Consider the following 17,555-nt stretch of genomic DNA (forward strand, 5'->3'; position numbering starts at 1 on the left):
TTTCCTGTGGAAAATTCAATCCTTCATTCAGGAAAAGGCTGAGCAATATACCTCATGGAAAACCTTCATAAACTGCAACACAAGAAAATGAAAATGAAAGTGAGCAGCCCGTAAAGCCGGCAGACACACAGCGCACGGCTGTGTTCCCGGCTCAAAATTCCGTAACCAGCAGGGAAAATGTGCATTTCAAGAAATAGACATAAACACTTTTCAGGACCTGAGCACACAATTTCCCTTTCAGGGTTTAGTGGGCTTCCATTTAATTCTATGAGAAATGTTTAAAACAACAGAACAACAGCTGAGATAGGGTTTAAAGTAACTTTTATGTCTTAGTGAAAATAATGCCAACTGATAGTTATCATTTTTACTTTATTTGATCTCACTCTCTTACTTTACCTCCCCAACTTCCTCCACAAAATGATTGTGAACATCCCCTCCTGTGTCAGAAGGCTAAGTAGAAAGTACCAATCAAATGGAGGTGTGCTTTGTTGTTTTATTTTTCAAAACAAACAAGTTTCATTCATGTGATTTAATAATTTACATCAGAAACAAAGTCTACTCAATAAATGGTAGCCAACACATGTCATCATAGCTGCTCATCAGGTTTGGCCCCACGTTACACACTTTTACATGGACATGTGCCATGTGCTGTCATGAGAAACGGTGAGTGGGGACAGGGCCTCTGCTCTCACAGGGCACACATCCTGGTGGGGGAGGTGGTGTTCAATCATTGCCCTTTTTTTGTTAATGTACTTACAAATTATGGGAAATGCTATTTAAAAAGAACAAAATGAGTCAATGAAAGTGAAAAATACAAGGACAGTATTTAGGCTGAGGGAAGATAGGGAACCTCTTTGAAGAGCTGACACTCCACTGAGACCCAAAGGACAACTCCGGTGCTGCAGGTGAAGGCAGGGACACATTGATAAAGGGCTGATATCCAGAATATACCAAAATCTCTTTAAACTCAACAAGAAGGATGAACAACCTGATTAAAAAATGAGCAAAATGCCTGAACACACACCTCATCAAAGAAGAAGTCTAGATGCCAAAGAAGTCTACGGAAAGATGCTCCACAGCATCTGTCATCAACGGGATGCAGACTGAAACAGCGAGGTACCACTGCACACCTGTCAGGACTGCCAAAACGCAGAACGCTGACAGCACCGAATGCTGGTGAGGATGTGGAGCGTCAGGAATTCTCATGCATTGCTGGTGGGAATGTAAAATTGCCCAGATACTTTGGAAGACGGTCTGGCAATTTTTTACAAAACTAAACGTACTCCTAACATATGATCCGGCAACTGTGCTCCTTGGTGTTTACTCGACGAAATGGAAACTTATGTCCACACACAAAACTGCATACAGATGTTAATAGCAGCTTTATTCATAATCACCAGAACTCAGAAGCAACTAAGCTGTTCTTCAGTAGGTGAATGGATTAACTGTGATCCAGCCAGAAAATGGACTATTATTTGGTGCTAAAATGAAATGAGTTATCAAGGCATGGAAAGACATGGAGGAACCTTAAATTCATATTACTAAGGGAAAGAAGCCAATATGGGAAGGTTCCGCAACTGTCTGATTCCAACTGTATGGTGTTCTGGGAAAGGGAAAACCACAGAGACTAAAAGATCAGTGGCTGTCAGAGGCTAGAGGGGAAGGAGCAATGAATGAGGTGCAGCACGGAGCATTTTAAGGTCACTAAGACAGACTACTTTGTATGATGCTGTGACGGTGGATACATGTCATTGCACATCTGTAAAAACCCACAGAGTGCACACCACCAAGTGTAAATCCTAGTGTCAAGTCTGGGCTCTGGGTGATGATGACGTGTCAGTGCAGGTTCACCGATTGTCGCAAATGCACGCTCTGGTGCAGGCGTCAATAGTGAGGAGGCTGTAGGGACAAACTGCTGTTCATAAACCCAATCCAGCCCCAGACACTGCTGTTAATAAAGCTCTGTGGGTGTGTGGAATGTCCGGATGCTCTGGCGTCTGAACAGCAGAGCTGAGCAGCTGCACCAGAGATCAGGAGGTTTGCAGACCCTGAAATACTTACTCCCAAGCCCTTCACAGAAAAAGTCTGCTGAGCCCTTTTCTAAACGAATCAGAATTCACCCTGATGAGACAGGACAGCAGGGCCCAAACCAGGCATGGTTAATGGGACTGAAGCAATGTTTTAGTTCCAACACCTTTGCTGAAGTCCTGCAGATCCAGCGACAGACTGTAGCCAGGAAGCTTCTGCAGAAGGAGTCGGTAGCAGGCCTTCCCGCCAGGCTCCGTGATGCTGGGGGCCGCGCGCTGCACGGGGGCCACCCGCTTGAAGGAGGCGGACTTGCTGTGGAAGCCGATCAACTCATAGAGCTCGGAGAGGATGCTGCACTGCTGAATTCTCTCCTAGGAATGCTGAAGCACAGGGAGAAAAGCAACAAGCATCTGAACGAAACATGTAATTAAAAAAAGACCCGTAAAATATTTTCCCTTAAAACAGAGACCCAACGACACAGGAAGGAAGAGGAAGGCTGACTTCATGCACTGATGGGACCGGATGCAGAAATGCAGGGAAGCAGCGCTGTGCAGATGCTCCAGACCCCCTCTGGGCCCCACCTTTCCGAGTTCCGCCTCTCCTTTTACTAGAAAGTTCCGTATTCCCTGAAACAGAGGAATCTGCTACCTAAATATGGGACACAGAGAAGGGAAAGAGGAAAAGGACGGGAAAGTAAAGGAACAACAGTTCATCTAGACCCTGGGGTTTAGGTGGGACTTTCACCAAACACACAACCTCTCAAAGCACAGAGCACACAGTGAGAGGCTGACAGAGTGACTGCGACTTCTGCTCCTTAAACACCAGCTACCTGGCAGCACACGCTGTGCCCGTTACTGAATCATTACAATCATTTCAGAAACTATTACTACCCCGGCTCACAGGCAAGGAAATCTGAATCTCGGGGAGGATTATTATCATCCTGGACAAATTCCCACGGCCCAGAAGTGTCAGAGCCTCCGGCAGACCCTGGACTAAAATGCTCCTCATCACCAAGGGCACTGAGCCTCAGGCTGAGGCCACGTCAGGTCTGCAGGGGCCCAGAGCACGAGTCTGTGGGACAGGGAGTGGTCCCACTTGAAGTGCCAGGCCAAGGCCCTCAGGAACCTATGTAATGAAACCAAATACCCAAACTCATTTCCAACGCACTTCCCTGTCCGGGAGGACTGCTCGGCACATCTGGCTTATCACCTGTGCCCAGGCTGTGCAAGGGGCCCAGACAGTGATGTGACGTCCCCATGGAAGTGGCTCAGAGACCGCTTCATCACAGGAGAGACTCTCCCGGCTTCCAACGTTAACTCTCCATTCCATTTCCAACTGGAAAGTAAGTTTAGACTTGTTTTCCTCTCCAGAAACAAAGAGAGTGGTAACATCAGCGGGAAACTCAAGACTGAGGAAGAGTCTCCTGGCCATTTGGAAGGATAGGCTGGGGAGGGAACAGAGACAGGGATCAGAAAGACCCGTGTTCCAGTCCAAAGTCTGCACATCACTCGCTTTGACAGTTTCCTTATTAATACAGGTGATAAAATCTAATTATGATTGTTGGGAAAACTAAATGAAATAACGTATGCCACTAGCATAGGTGTAAAATCCTCCATGAGTGTTCCAGAAATGGACGTGACCATGGTTAGATACTGTCTGCCAAGTCTTGTGTGCTAAGTTCACATCAGCCAGCCAGAGATGTGCCAGAGAATGCCTCAACAGCGAGCAGCCTTCTCCAACTTGGAAACTCACAGTGTCCGAAGAACAGGCAGTGGTGGATGCTTTGGGACACTCTGGAGGTAACACTCCAGTGATGACTTTAAAAAGCTGGGGAGAATTTAGGGGACCATACAGTTCAAATACAGAAAACTCATTCCATGTCTACAAATATTCATCTCAAGCCATGATGATTCATAGAGGAAATACATATTCAAACGTACATCATTTTCCCACATAAGTGCATCAAAACAATTTGGAAAGAATGTAACTTTCTTCTCTAGATCACACAGTGGGGATTACGAGGTTTGTACTGAAAGCCCTACGTGTAAATCATCTGCAAACGTAACTGGGTCCATTATCAGTCATCATCATTCGAAGGGAAGGATGGAAAAGAACAAAGCCAAGCTAATACGCTCCGGTATTTTGTTGGGTTACGATGTCACAGAGGAGACGGACAGGTCATCAAGGAACCACTCTGCCGTGATCACGGAGCCGGAGAGCGGGATGGGCGGCCAGATGTATGGCGCAGCCATAGCTGTGCCTGCGCTTCTAGGCAGGTACCCAGTCACTTCGACAAGGTGTCAAAAGTGTATGCCCACGTCCTCATCACCTGTCATGCATTAAAGAGAAATGGAAACCTATAAACGGCCAATAACCTCGGTGGGTACACCGTCCAAAGAGCAAAGTCACAGTTTGACAACTGGCCATCCCGGTTCCCTGGGATTCATTCTTGGAGAACCTTAAAAACCACTCCTCTGTCCTCAAGAAGTGCTGCCTACTTTTCCGATCTTTGGCTCAGGGATACACCACGTTCACGTGGACTTTAATGTCTGCACAGATTTGACTGTCTTTCTCCAGGTTCACTTGTCCATTCTGAAGAGGCCTGAGTTAAGTCCAAATTCCATAAGATCAATTCCCTCTAGTGACAACTCAACGAGTCTGCAATTACAAACCAACTGAACAGGACTGTCCTCAGCTAAAAATGTCACCCATCCTTCACTGTTTTCTTAATCTCCTCTCCTGGCTAATTGCAACAGACTAACACCACCCTCCAACAAGATCCCCAACTATGTCAAATAGAAAGTAAGATCCATAAAAGAGGAGACAACTCCATAGTCACCTCTGAATTCCTAGCATATATTAATGTCAATAAATAGAACTATGATTATGGCTTCTTTCCTTTAAAACCTTTCTGGTTATTTAAATGAGACCATGGAAGGGAGGTGTTTGGGTCCAGTATCTTGATCCAGAAAACTCTGGAGACCTTTTTCAGAATGGCTGCCCACTGATTCATTCAAAACACAACTTCTCTTTCCGGGAGGAGCTGTGATTTTCTGCCAGGAGTTTGTTGTCACTCTCATGCCAGAACAGATTTAAACTAAATACTTACATTGGATATGTTATTTTCCCCCGCTTCCAAAAAAATTGACTTTCCTTACTTCCTTGCCTTGAGGAATGCTTTTTTGCTTTTCTTTCTAATTCACTCTTTTATACAGCAGGATTCAGGATGTGCTTGGCCTTACATAAGAACAGCCATCCAACTCCCAGTGTGAGAGGCCTGGGGCTCACCTCCTGCCCTCCTGTCAAGGCAACTGAAAATCAGTTCAGGAGCCAACAGGCACCCCAGGGCTTCTAAGGCTCAAGTATCTCCCAGAATCCTTGCTTTCTGGTTTGACTTGGCTTCTGAGGATTTCCCCTCACTTTCTTGACAATTAGCTGTGCAGCTTGAAAGATGAGGAAGGAAGGTCTTATTTCTTAATCAGCATTTTAAGGAACTTATGTAATGAAGGTTTTCAAGAGTTTCTAGAACCCTCCATTGCCGAGACAGAAAACACACTAGATATTTTCTAAATCTAGCTATCATGTGCATGTTTTCTTTGCTTTTGTTTTCTTAACTGCTAACGGACATTTTTAATTAAAAAATAAAATAAGGCCCCAAATAGGATAGAACATTGAAGAGGAAACAAAATTAAAGGGCAAAGACAGAAAAATGATAAGTACTCTAGAAAGTTAATAGAAAACATACACTATGGATCAGATCAGCAATTCTCAGTAACAGCTAATTGAAACCTGACCATGAGGTAAAATGTCTCTCCTGTCAGGAGACGGCCAACAGAAAACAGAATTAAATCAACAAACTAAAATTCTAAGTCTGGCGAGGTAGAGAAGTCTACCAGCTAAATGTGTTTTCTTCTGGAAAAGAGGGAGATACACAAGATCTTTTCTGTGGAGCCTGAGCCCAGGTGAGGATGGTGAAGTGAGCTCTGTAAGTACCCAATTAGCAAAGTGAGTGATGAATAAAGAGACGTGAGCTTTGATGACAGAGATGATACTACTATTCACTTGTCCTGTAAGTATATCTTCACGTTCAATGATCAATACCTCGGCGTCCTCAGGGATTGAGATTATAGGAAAATGCACAGCCCGGGCCTAGACCTCCTCTATGATTGTGGCACTGCACTTAGATGTTTCAAGGGCACCTCCAACTTCACCTGCAAATAGTTGATTTCACGGTGCTCCTCCAATAGCCGTCCTGCCCAGGGCCCCTTGTAGGGGGTCAAGGTCTCTCTGCCTCTCCCAGCTCAGTCCCATCACTCATAGATGTGACTGGACCCCTCCTTCAGGGCCCAATTTCCTCAGTCAACGAGTCCCACCACCCACACCTCACCTACCAGATTCTCACTGGCACTCCCTCAGCACTAACTCTGTGCTGGGGACCACGCTGCACATTGTGCACACGTTATCTCACTGGATCTCCACAGAAGTCCTGGGAAGTCGGTATATCACTGCTTCAATTAATAAGATAAATTGTTTCACTTCCTTGAATGTGTCATCCAAAGTGACATGGCTACTGAGCCACAAACCTGGGACTGAAAATCACTTGAAAATTGAACACTGCTACACCTCACAGCCACCCTACTCTGACTTATCACATCACCTCCTGCCGAGCCTTCTAAATGTTTCTAAGCATTCTACAAGACAAAAGTGATCTACGAGAGCACCCCTCTCCCCTACTTAAAATCTGACAATGACGTTCCACTTCCCTTAGGAGAAAGCCCCACCGGGCCTGAGCACAGCCCAATGGCCCGGCATCCGCGTTCCCTGCGCAGCCGCGCCGCCTCACCCACCATGCAGCGCTACATGTGCCGTGTCCAGGACAGGGATGCTGACTCCGTACAACCCAGGGCTCGTCTCACTCAAACAATGATCACCCTCTTCAGTGCTGACTCTCAGAAAATTGTTTTCTCTGGATGAATCAATATTTTTTTCCTTACAACTTCCCATCATTGATAATGAGCTCCCCCCAAAACAGAGAAGACCTAATCCTCAGACTCCTTATCTGTAAAGTGTGAATAACAAGGAAATATGAGAGGTTTTAAGCGAAATAATATTCATGTGAAGCTAAAGGACAATTCCCAACATACAATAAGCACTCAATATTTGCTTACTTAATATTAATAAGAATATAATGCATTCCAGCAACCTTAAATCAATGCTTTATGGCTTTGTCCAAAAGACTACCGACAAACTATTGGACGAACCCCTTTGAGCAGATCCGCCCAAGCGTACTGGGATAGGTAAGTCTTGACTCCAGTTACAGCTGCAGCCAACCAGCACTACGGGGCGGGGGCAGTTTGCTCAAACTCGTACATGTTGCTTGAGCATTTAATTGTCACTAATGAATAAAGACAGGTGTTCTTTAGTCAAAGCTCCTGAAACATAAATCTTCAAAGATTGATGCAAATTAGTTTCAAGTACAACACTCTCACTAGAAATTATTTGAAAATTATAGTCTTAGCTCCTCCACACATCGAAAGGGCATTTTCTTAATGTATCTGACTATATACACTGAGAGGATTGTTTAAAAGAAATTAAGATGAAGCCATAATGAATAAGCTTTCAGTATAATCTGCACAAAGCCCCACCCAAGGATCTCACTTCTCACTTCCACATAGGTGTTCAGGTAGCTTAACCTGGGTCTTGGTTTCTTATGACACGGGGGTGGGAAGAATTGTGGATAGATTTATGTAGCAAATATAAATCTAGGGTATTTGCTGTGTAGGAATCCTAGAAATAAATAAATTGATATATACTCCCACCCTTAGAAAGCTCAGCCTTTCCAATTACAACAGCATTAAAAATAAAATGAGAGATACATTTAACAAAATTTTACAAGATTTGCACATTGAACATTTTGAAGTATCACCAAAAAAAATTAAAAGATCTACATATATGTAAGGCATCCCATGTTCATGGAATGGTAGACAATATTGTTAAAAATGTTAAGAATCCCCAAAGTGATCTACAAATTTAATGGAATCCCTATCGAATTTCCAGCTGACTTCTTTGCAAAAATTGAAAAACTGATGCCAAAATTCATATGGAAGTGCAAGGGTCCCAGGTCAGCCAAAACAATCTTGAAAAAGAAGAGCAAAGTTGGAGGACTCACTCAAAGGTTACTACAAATCTATAGTACACAAGTCATTATGGTACTGGCATAAGTTTGGATGCATAAATCTATGAGACACAATAAAAAATCCAGGGGGGAAATTTACATTTACAGTCATTTTTCCAGAAATGTGCCAACAACACTCTATTGAAAGAATAGTCTATTCAACAAATGGTGCAGAGACACCTGAGTATCTGAAGGAAAAAGAATGAATCTGGAATCTGGACCCCCGTATTTTATTTAACAAATAAAATATTAATTCAAAATGGATCACAGACGGAAATGTAAAAACTAAATGTATAAGCTTTCTAAAAGAAGACATAGTTTAAATCTTTGTGGTCCTAGGATAGGCTATGGCTTTCTAGATACAATACCAAGAGCACAAGTGAAAAAAAAGAAAGATAAAATGGACTTCATCAAAATTAAAACCATTTGTTACAAAGGACATCATCAAGAAAGTGAAATGAAAGGGGAAGGGGGTAGCTCAAGTGATAGAGTGCGTCCTTAGCAAGAAAAATAAAATGAATAAATCTAATTACCTCCCCTAGAAATAAATTGTTTTAATGTTTAAAAAAAGTAAAGTGAAACGACAATCTGCAGAATAGGAGAAAAATTTTGCAAAGCATATATCTAATAAGATACTAGTATCCAGGATATAAAACAAATGCTTACACCTGACCAATACAAAGAAAATCGACCCAATTTTTAAATATGCCAAGTATTTAAATAGATACACAATTGGCCAATAAGCATATGAAAAGATGCTCAGCATCACTAGCGAAATCAACATCAAAATGAGATCTGACTTTACACTCACTAGGATGGTTATAATCAAAACATGGACAATAACAAGTGTTGGTCAGGAGGCAGAGAAATGGGAACCCTCAATACACAGCCGTTGGAAAGGGGCAATGGTACAGCTTCTTTGGAAAAGCCTGGTGTTTCCTCAAAAGGTTAGAATTATATGGCACAGCAATTCCACTCCTACATATAGAGTCATCCCTCAGTATCCTCGGGATTTCGTTTCAGGAAACCCCCACCCTGGATACCATAATCCAAGGATGTTCGAGTTCCTTTACAATCAGCCATCTGGATCCATGAAGTGGAAACTACAGATATGGTGGGCCAACTGTACAGCCAACAGAATGAAAATATATTCTCACAAAACTTGCACATCAATATTCATGGCAGTATCATTCAGAGTAGCCAAAGGTTACAAACAATATCCATCCATCAATGAACGGATAAACAAAATTACCAAGAATAGTCCCACAAACATTTGGTCATTGAATCTTTGACAAATGAGGTGAGAACATACAATGGAATAAAGACAGCCTCTTCAGAAAATGGTATAGGGAAAACTGGACAGCTGCATGTAAATCAATGAAGTTAGGCTACTCCCTCACAGCATACACAAAAATAAATTCAAAATGGCTTAAAGACTTAAACATGTAGAAAAGACACTATAAACCTCTTAGAAGAAAACATAGGCAAAACATCTGACATACATCTCAACAAAGTTTTCCTAGAGCAGTCTAATCAAGCAATAGAGATACAAGCAAAATAATACAAGTGGGATCTAATTAAACTTACAAGCTTTTGCACAGAAAAGGAAACAAAAAGCAAAACAAAAAGACAATCTATGGAATGGGAGAAAACAGTTGCAATAAATGAAACTGACAAGGGCTTAATTCCCAGAATATGTAAACAGCTTTTACACTTAATAAGAAAGAAAAACAAACAATTCAATTCAATAATGGGCAGAAGTCCTAAAGAAACATTTCTCCAATGAAGATATACAAATGGCCAATAGGCACATGAAAAAAATGCTCAATATCATTATCAGAGAAATGCAAATCAAAACTGCAATCAAGTCTCACCTCTCACCAGTCCGAATACCCATCATTCTGAAGTTCACAGATAAATGCTGGAGAGACTGCGGAGAATTGGGAAGCCTCCTACAATGTGGTGGGAATGCAGTTTGGTGGAGCCATTGTGGAAAACTGTATAGAGGTTCCTCAAAAGACAAAAAATTGATCTCCCATATGACCCAGAAATCCCACTCCTGGACATATATCCAGAAGGAACCCTAACTCAAAAAGACACTTTCACCCCAATGTTCATAGCAGCACTATTTACAATAGCAAGACATGGAAGCAACCTAAATATCCACTGAAAGATGACTGGATAAAGAGACTGTAGTATATTTCTCCAATAGACTACTATTCAGCCATAAAATAATAACAAAATAATGCCATTTGCAGCAACATGAATGGACCTGGAGAATGTCATTCTAAGAATAGTAAGCCAGAAAGAGAAAGAAAAATACCATATGAAATCGCTCACATGTGGAATCTTAAAAAAAAAAAAATCAAAAAACAAAGACACAAAAAGATAAACTTATCTACAGAAAAGAAACAGACACAGAGACATAGAAACCAAACTATGGTTACCAGAGGGGAGAGGGTGTGGGAAGGAATATATTGGGAGTTCAAGATTTGCAGATACTGAGTATGTATAGAATAAACCGCAAGTTTATATTGTATAGCACAGGAGAATATATTTAATATCTTATAGTAACTTATGTTTAAAAAGAATATGAAAATGAATACAGGTATTTTCCTATTTAACTGAATTGTTGTGCTGTACACAAGAAACTGACACAACATTATAAACTGACTAGACTTCAATGAAAATATTTTTAAATAGACCAAAAACGAAAAAAAAGAAAAAGGATATTATGAAACCAAAAGAATAAAGTACTGACTCAGGCTACAATATGGATGAACCTTGAAATTTTATGCTAAAATAAGCCAGACACAAAAGGACAAATAGTGCCCTTTAAGGTGAACTGTATCTAAGCGTTTACTGTACTACTTCTGTAAATTTTCCGGAGGTTTGAAGTCTATCAATATCAAAATAAAATGTATTATTCATTAAAATCATAAAACGCTTCCTCACAGGAGGGCTTTAATTATTAAATGCAGAAATGCATGTAAAGCTCCTGGAAAAACAATTTGCACATCCACACACAGACACTGCTGTCACTGACTCTCAGAGGGTGGTGCCAGCGCTGATGAGGGCTGCCTCCACTCGCTGCCCTGCAGAGAGGAGTGAGGGCCTGGGCTCTGACAGGCAGGGTGAGCGTGACCCTGGTTCAGACACAGCCATGCCCCAGACTCTGTGTTACCCAACTTTCTTATACAAATTGCAACATGTAATGTAAAAACGCTACAGGGATGTAACTTACAACACAGGGAATACAGCCAATGTTTACAGTAACTATAAATGGAGCATCTATTGTACACCTGAAACATATCATTTTAAATCAGCTATATCTTTGTAAAAAATTAAAAAAATAATTTAAAAATGTTATCACTTTAATATTCAATTCGGTTTTTAAGTAACGACTAAACAGCTTAGAATGTATAAAAGCATTTAAGTGTGCTGTATGTTTACATATTTATTTACTTTCAGCCTCCTGCTAAAAGAGAAATTAAACAATTTTTTTAAACACACCTTAACAACCATAACAACAAAAAGGCAAAATTGAGAGTGAAGAGAAATTGGAGATTCAATACTTAAATGAAACCAGGGGGAGGTAAAGTCATAAATATGGATTCCCTGGAGTCAGGGCAAGTGTTAAAGTCCGACTAGAAATTCAGCTGTCAGATTCTTGGCAGCTAAAGCAAAAAGAAAAGATCATAGGGGGGTGGTAGAGCGTGTGCTTAGCGTGCACGGGGTCCCGGTTTCAAGCCCCAGGGCCTCCACTATCAGATAAATACACCTAATAACCTACCCCCCAAAAGAGTCCGAAAGAAAAGAAAAAGAGAAATTTCTTTCCAAAAAAACCTGATATTAAATTTGGATTAAATACTTAAAAAAAAAAAGAAATATAGAAAAGATGAGTGACACTGTGAAGGAAAAGCCCAGCTGGGCTAACGAGCTAAGTCACAAATCTAAGTGTGATAAGTGTCGGTTTACTGATCTAAGTATTGCTGGGCTAACTCGTAAATCTGAAGTTTAGTGTCAGTTTACTGGGCTAATAAGCTAACTCGTAAATCCAAGGTCAACAATTGTCAGTAACGTGATCTGTTCCAAATTCATAAGCTTCAGTGTACTGATTCCTTGCTTTTTGTTGTTTGAGCCTTATTGGCTAATAGCCCCTTACTTGTAATTAACCCTATAGAACCTCATGTGCAGGTCTTGGAGGTGCTCAAAGCTTCGGAACAGGAGCCCCTCTGAGCCCGCCAGCATAAAAAATCTCAGTGCTTGTTTCTTGGCTGGCCTGTTCTATCCGTAACAACACAAGCGATAATGCCCTTGAGATAAATCTGTGATGGCTGCTGGCAGGTCCCCATGTCTCACGTGGCAAAATCTGAAACATCCTTCTCACCACTCAGAGTCATCATAAGCCCACTCCACACTTCACGCTGTTAAATGCAGGGGCACAGGCAGGGCCCGGCCTTTGCTCTCTCTGTGTCATCACAGTGAGACAGGATGGAAGGGGCAGAGCACAGCCATTCAAGGAAGGCCACAGCAATTAACATCAAAATGGTGAAGGATTCAACCCCCAGTAGGCCTTGAGGCTCAGGATGAAGAGATTTAACTTCTAGCAGAGCTTGAGCTTCATTATAAACCCATTGTAATAGTAACATGGTGAATATCATGCCCCAAGGTACCATGGCAGTCCCAAGGCTAGCCACAAAATGTCAAAGTGTGGGAAATGGCCAACTCCCCGGGAATCCCAGCCCCTTGCCTTTAGGCTGGTTCTTCTACATATTAGCAAATGAAACCACCAAGCCCAAGAAAACGAGCAACACAGCGCCACCTCGCGGTCACCCCTCTCTCTCCCTCTTCGGAGAAAGACCACAATCTGTGGAGTGTGTACCTACTTTTAATCTGAGCACCCAAACCCCACACCTCGTGGCCTTTCTGTTGCCTTTCAATGTGTCTCTGTGAATAAATCTACCTTTTCTCAACACTGGCTTGCTCTTGAATACTTTACTGCACGAAGCCAAGGAACAAAATCTGGTGGGACACATCCCAGGGGCTCAACCAAAGCCTGGGACACAGCCCTTCTCATGCCTCACGTTTTTTTCCTTGTATCAACAGGACTGGGTTGTGAAGGGAGCTCTGAGGCCCCAGCTAAGGGACAGAAGCCGCCCCCAGGGCTCGAATTGGCGGGCAGCCTCTTCCCCAGCAGGGGCCTTGGGGTCTGCCCGGTTCTCTGTGTTTCTCTGTTGTGCTGACTCCCCAGCCACAGAGCGTTCTCCCTAGGCCTGTCCCCACAAAACCCTTCTCTCCAAAATACAAGCACATCATGTCACAATCCTCTTGTTCAACCAGGAAATGCTTAACCCACTTTTTCCCTCCACAGTAAAGTACCTAACTGTCCTCCCTCCCATCACAACACTTCTTTCTTTGTGAGAACTCTGCACTCCCCACACACCACCCTGAACGCAGGTGCCTTGCTGGCTGGGAACGAGATGTTTCAGTCTCACACAGCCTGCATCCTTTCACTTTCCCCTTGTTACCATAAAAAAGCCTTTCCTGAGTCACCCACAAATCTGATTCCGAACTTCATAAAGTGCTGAGGTTGCAGTCACTGTGTGCATACCTCCCAGGTTTTGACTAAATTTCCTTCACGAGATCTTCATTAAGGAGCTGCATCAAGAAGTCGAAAGAGGATATTCTTACTTCTGAGAGAAGGAGCCTGCAAGAAATTTAAATGGCTTTCAAGACAGAGTTAACCAGGGACAGAGAGGTCACGGGGCCTAGTCAACAATGTCATGAGGCAAAATGTTCTTCAAAGACTCAGAGTGGCTTCTGAACGTAGAGTCGGCAGGGAGGAGGTGACACGCAGTGAGTGGGGTGAGTGACACAGGGTACGCTCCCCCAGCTGGGGAAGAATTGGATTTTGTTCTAGTTTTCCAAACAATTTCTTAATACCTTTTTCTCCTATTGTCACATACCATTTCCTATGAATTAAGAATATCAATGTCAGTCATTTGGGCCAGTTGGGAGAAGCTACACGATGCCATTCACAGGGCTGGGGCATGACAGCCACGCCAGTCTAGGTTGAAAGACCAGTGGGGGTATTTCCATGGTGATCACGGGCATGCAGCAAACTCCCCAGCTTCAATGACCTCATCTCAAAGGTGGGGCAATAAAACTACCAAGAAAAGTGCGTGATGATTATGGAAGACATCTGTTTACTAGGTAAGTGCCCGTGACAGCTGCAGCTTAATGGGGAATGAGTATGATTAACAAGGCCCTGTCTACCTGGCCACACGCTCCCTGCCTTCCTGCCTTGGTGCAGCAGCAGAGTTTGTTTAGCTGAGATGAACGCCCCCAGAGCAGCCCCGACGGGAAAGCTCGCAGCTCTGCATTGTGAGGCGTGTTCCTTTCCTTCTCAGTGCTGATCACAGTTTGCTGTCATCTGTTTTTATGTTTATCCCTTTTGTAACTTCCTCTCCTCCGGAGTTTTGCTCAAGCAGTGCAGGGCCAGGTGTGTCTTGCGGCCTGCCCGATATTCTGGGCTGGGAAACAGCCGACCACACATCTGACTCTGGTGCTGAACGGAGAGGGAAGAAGGCCCTGGGGCTCATGCTGAACTGAGGCCCATGCACCCAAAATTATGGTCTGACTTTGGGCAAATTACACAGTCTTCTTTACCCTGAGATTCCTCATCTGTCCATGAAAATAACTGCCCATGGCACACAGAGTTACCAAGATTAAAGGAAATCACCAAATTCACAGCATATTCAAGGGGCTACCAGTGCATTCTCAACAGACAAATGCTGCCTTTACGGCTCTGACACACGCCAAGCGGGGCGGCCACACACAGTGAACACTGCTAAGTGCTTCATGTGTGCTACAATACTCTTTAGAACTTACAACAATCCCAGGAAGAAACGAATATTATCATGCCCATTTCACAGATTCACCAACAGGTTAAGAGAGGTTACATTCTAGTCCAAGGCCGTATGGTGAGGAAATGGTTATTTAAACAGGAATGTGGGCCCAGGCTTAGGCTCCATCTCTCTCCCATCCACCTGACCACTTGCCTATGAATTCCACCTGTCCAATACACATGTTTGCAGCCGGCCAGCTCTTAAATGCAATGTTTGCCACCATTTGTCAATGTTGGTTAATTACCATAAACTGTTCTCAGAAACCACAACAGAAAAGAAACGTGGACTTAAGCAATTCTGCATTGCGTTCTCCTGTAATGTGCAGTCACCCTTCACTACACCACCAAATCCAAATGTATGCTTCCTCCATGTTTATGTTTGCACACGGCTTATTAAAGAAGAATGTACCTGCAGTAATTCCATCTCGGTTGCTTTCCAAGGTTGCAGATTATCCATAATCCGTCCATGAATGAAAATACTACAATGTGAATGAAAATACTGCAACCATGTCAGTAAACAAAGAATGCTGAAACCAAGTCATCAGCGGCTGCTGCCACCCCCCAGCGAGTGCATGCCTGCAGCCCAGCCTCTCAGCCACTCACAATGGTGCCCTCTGAGTGGATTCAGAGTAAGAAAGGACAGGATACTGGCCCTAGATACCTAGGTACCCGCCAAAGGGATGAATTCAATGACACAAATGTTTGCTTCCTCCCATACATAGAAAAGCAGTAAATACTTGATCTTGAGATATCTGGTTTTCTTTAGATAACAAGCAATATTTTATTGTTCCAACTACCTGGTCTTTCTTGTAAAACTTCTATATATCCTAGCTCTTCCCCTACCTCTTGGGAGCAGTCCCTCAGAGTGATCTGAGAGGTTGCCATCCCGGCTCGAGTCCTCCAGCCAAATAAAACATAACTCTTAACATTTAGGCTGAACGTTTATTTCAATGAAGTCCCAGAATAGACAGAACTCATCAATTCTGTAATGGAACACACTGGATCAGGAAACAAAAGCGTGTTTTAGTCTGGAAAAACTACGGTTTCCTCTTTCTTCCTGTCATTATACAATCCCACCAGAACTCATTAATTTGCTGTCTGCTCATCTGGCAACCAAGATCAGAGAAGAGTCAACTCAGCAGAGTGCTCTACTCGGGAGAACACCCCGCAGCAGCACTGCAGGCTACCTGTCCTCCCGCACGCTCTGCTGACACTTGGTGTCCTCCGTGACGACCAGGACAACAGAGCTGTTCACAACAGCTGTGAAGTCCCACACGTTAAATAAATCATTTTATTTTATACGATATTTTACGTATATACCCATCTCTGAAAACAGCTTTGCTAGAAGCCCAAATCTTCAGCATCAATCTGCAAAGGCAAATCCGGTCCGCAAGAGAAAACTAGACTTAAGAGGAAGCTAAGGCATCCAAAGTACTCTCAACAACCTAAGGCCTCCAAAGTCCCCTGCAGGACCTTCAACCAAACTGCCTGCAGGCCTGCAGCTGCAGGCCACAACATGTCTGCTTTTAAAGCAACCCCTTCCTGCCCTCGGGCACTACAACGTCACTCTAGGCCCTCCCATCTCAGGATAAGAGCAGCCGCTGCAGAACCTCACAGGGCAGCACTGACAGGACTGGACAAAGAGGATCAGAGCTAAACAAAGCCTTCTGATGACACGAGCTTGTCACTCTGTCACTTTACATATGAAGATATATATAGAGAGAGGTGAGGTGATCTTGCTCAAAGTCACATAGCTAATAAGTGGCAAAGTCTATAACTCTGCTCCTCCCTCCGGCATGACGCCCCAGCTGGGACGCCCACAGGGTTCTCTCCTGCCTGCCGGACCAGTCCTTTACTGTCACTCATAAAACACCACAGGGTGTGACCCTAGCCTACATTTTCAGCATCTTTTCCCTGCAGTCTCGCAGGAACAAGGCGGTTCGGGCCATTGTATGACTTCTGGCTCCCAGAAGCCTCCGTGCTCAGGCTGGTCTTGCCTGTGCATCCAGTACCCTGCTCAGAGGCTCTTCCTCCCCTGCAGGAACACGTTCCCACTCTCCGCATGACACCCCCTCAGGGAAGCCCTCCTCTCGCCCTCAGCTCAGCAGGTGTCCCAGGCCACATCCCGAGCTGCACCATTAAGACTGCGGGTGCCCAGGTTTGCTAGTCAGACCAGCAGCCTCAGAGCCAGGGTTTATGCCCGGGTCACCCTGCAAACCTACTGCCCGCCATACAGACCCAGCCAGCAGGTCACCTGAAAGTCGCAGCAAGTGTCCCACCCAATCCCGAAGTCTCTTCATTTGCCAGCACCGCTGATGACTGGTCTCCAAACTTTGGTCAGTTTTGCACAAAACAGCAGCTTCCACTGTGAAGCAGGGGGTTTTCTCTTCTGCTCCCCATCCTTACTGGAAACGTCTAGGGAAATGAAAAGGCCTTTTCTCA

At 43.7% G+C, this 17,555-nt stretch overlaps 1 protein-coding gene across 45 annotated transcripts in view; it reads right to left on the minus strand.

The window, feature by feature from the left end:
* Positions 1 to 479: 479 nt before the first annotated feature.
* Positions 480 to 17,555, minus strand: part of LOC141578007 (uncharacterized) — a 192,699-nt gene continuing 175,623 nt past the window's right edge. For 39 of the 45 annotated variants that reach the window (XM_074366510.1, XM_074366513.1, XM_074366511.1 and 36 more), the window contains 3 exons: positions 17,368 to 17,528; positions 13,818 to 13,913; positions 480 to 2,408 (listed from right to left, as the gene is read on the minus strand). The gene's annotated coding sequence lies outside the window, so the exon portion shown is untranslated. Of the gene's footprint in view, positions 2,409 to 13,817; positions 13,914 to 15,522; positions 15,593 to 17,367; positions 17,529 to 17,555 lie in introns of all 45 variants that reach the window. The other 6 variants (XM_074366501.1, XM_074366491.1, XM_074366504.1 and 3 more) reach the window with 4 other exon arrangements.

The sequence above is a fragment of the Camelus bactrianus genome, chromosome 6, assembly GCF_048773025.1.
Source record: "Camelus bactrianus isolate YW-2024 breed Bactrian camel chromosome 6, ASM4877302v1, whole genome shotgun sequence".
Classification (NCBI taxonomy): Eukaryota; Metazoa; Chordata; class Mammalia; order Artiodactyla; family Camelidae; genus Camelus; species Camelus bactrianus.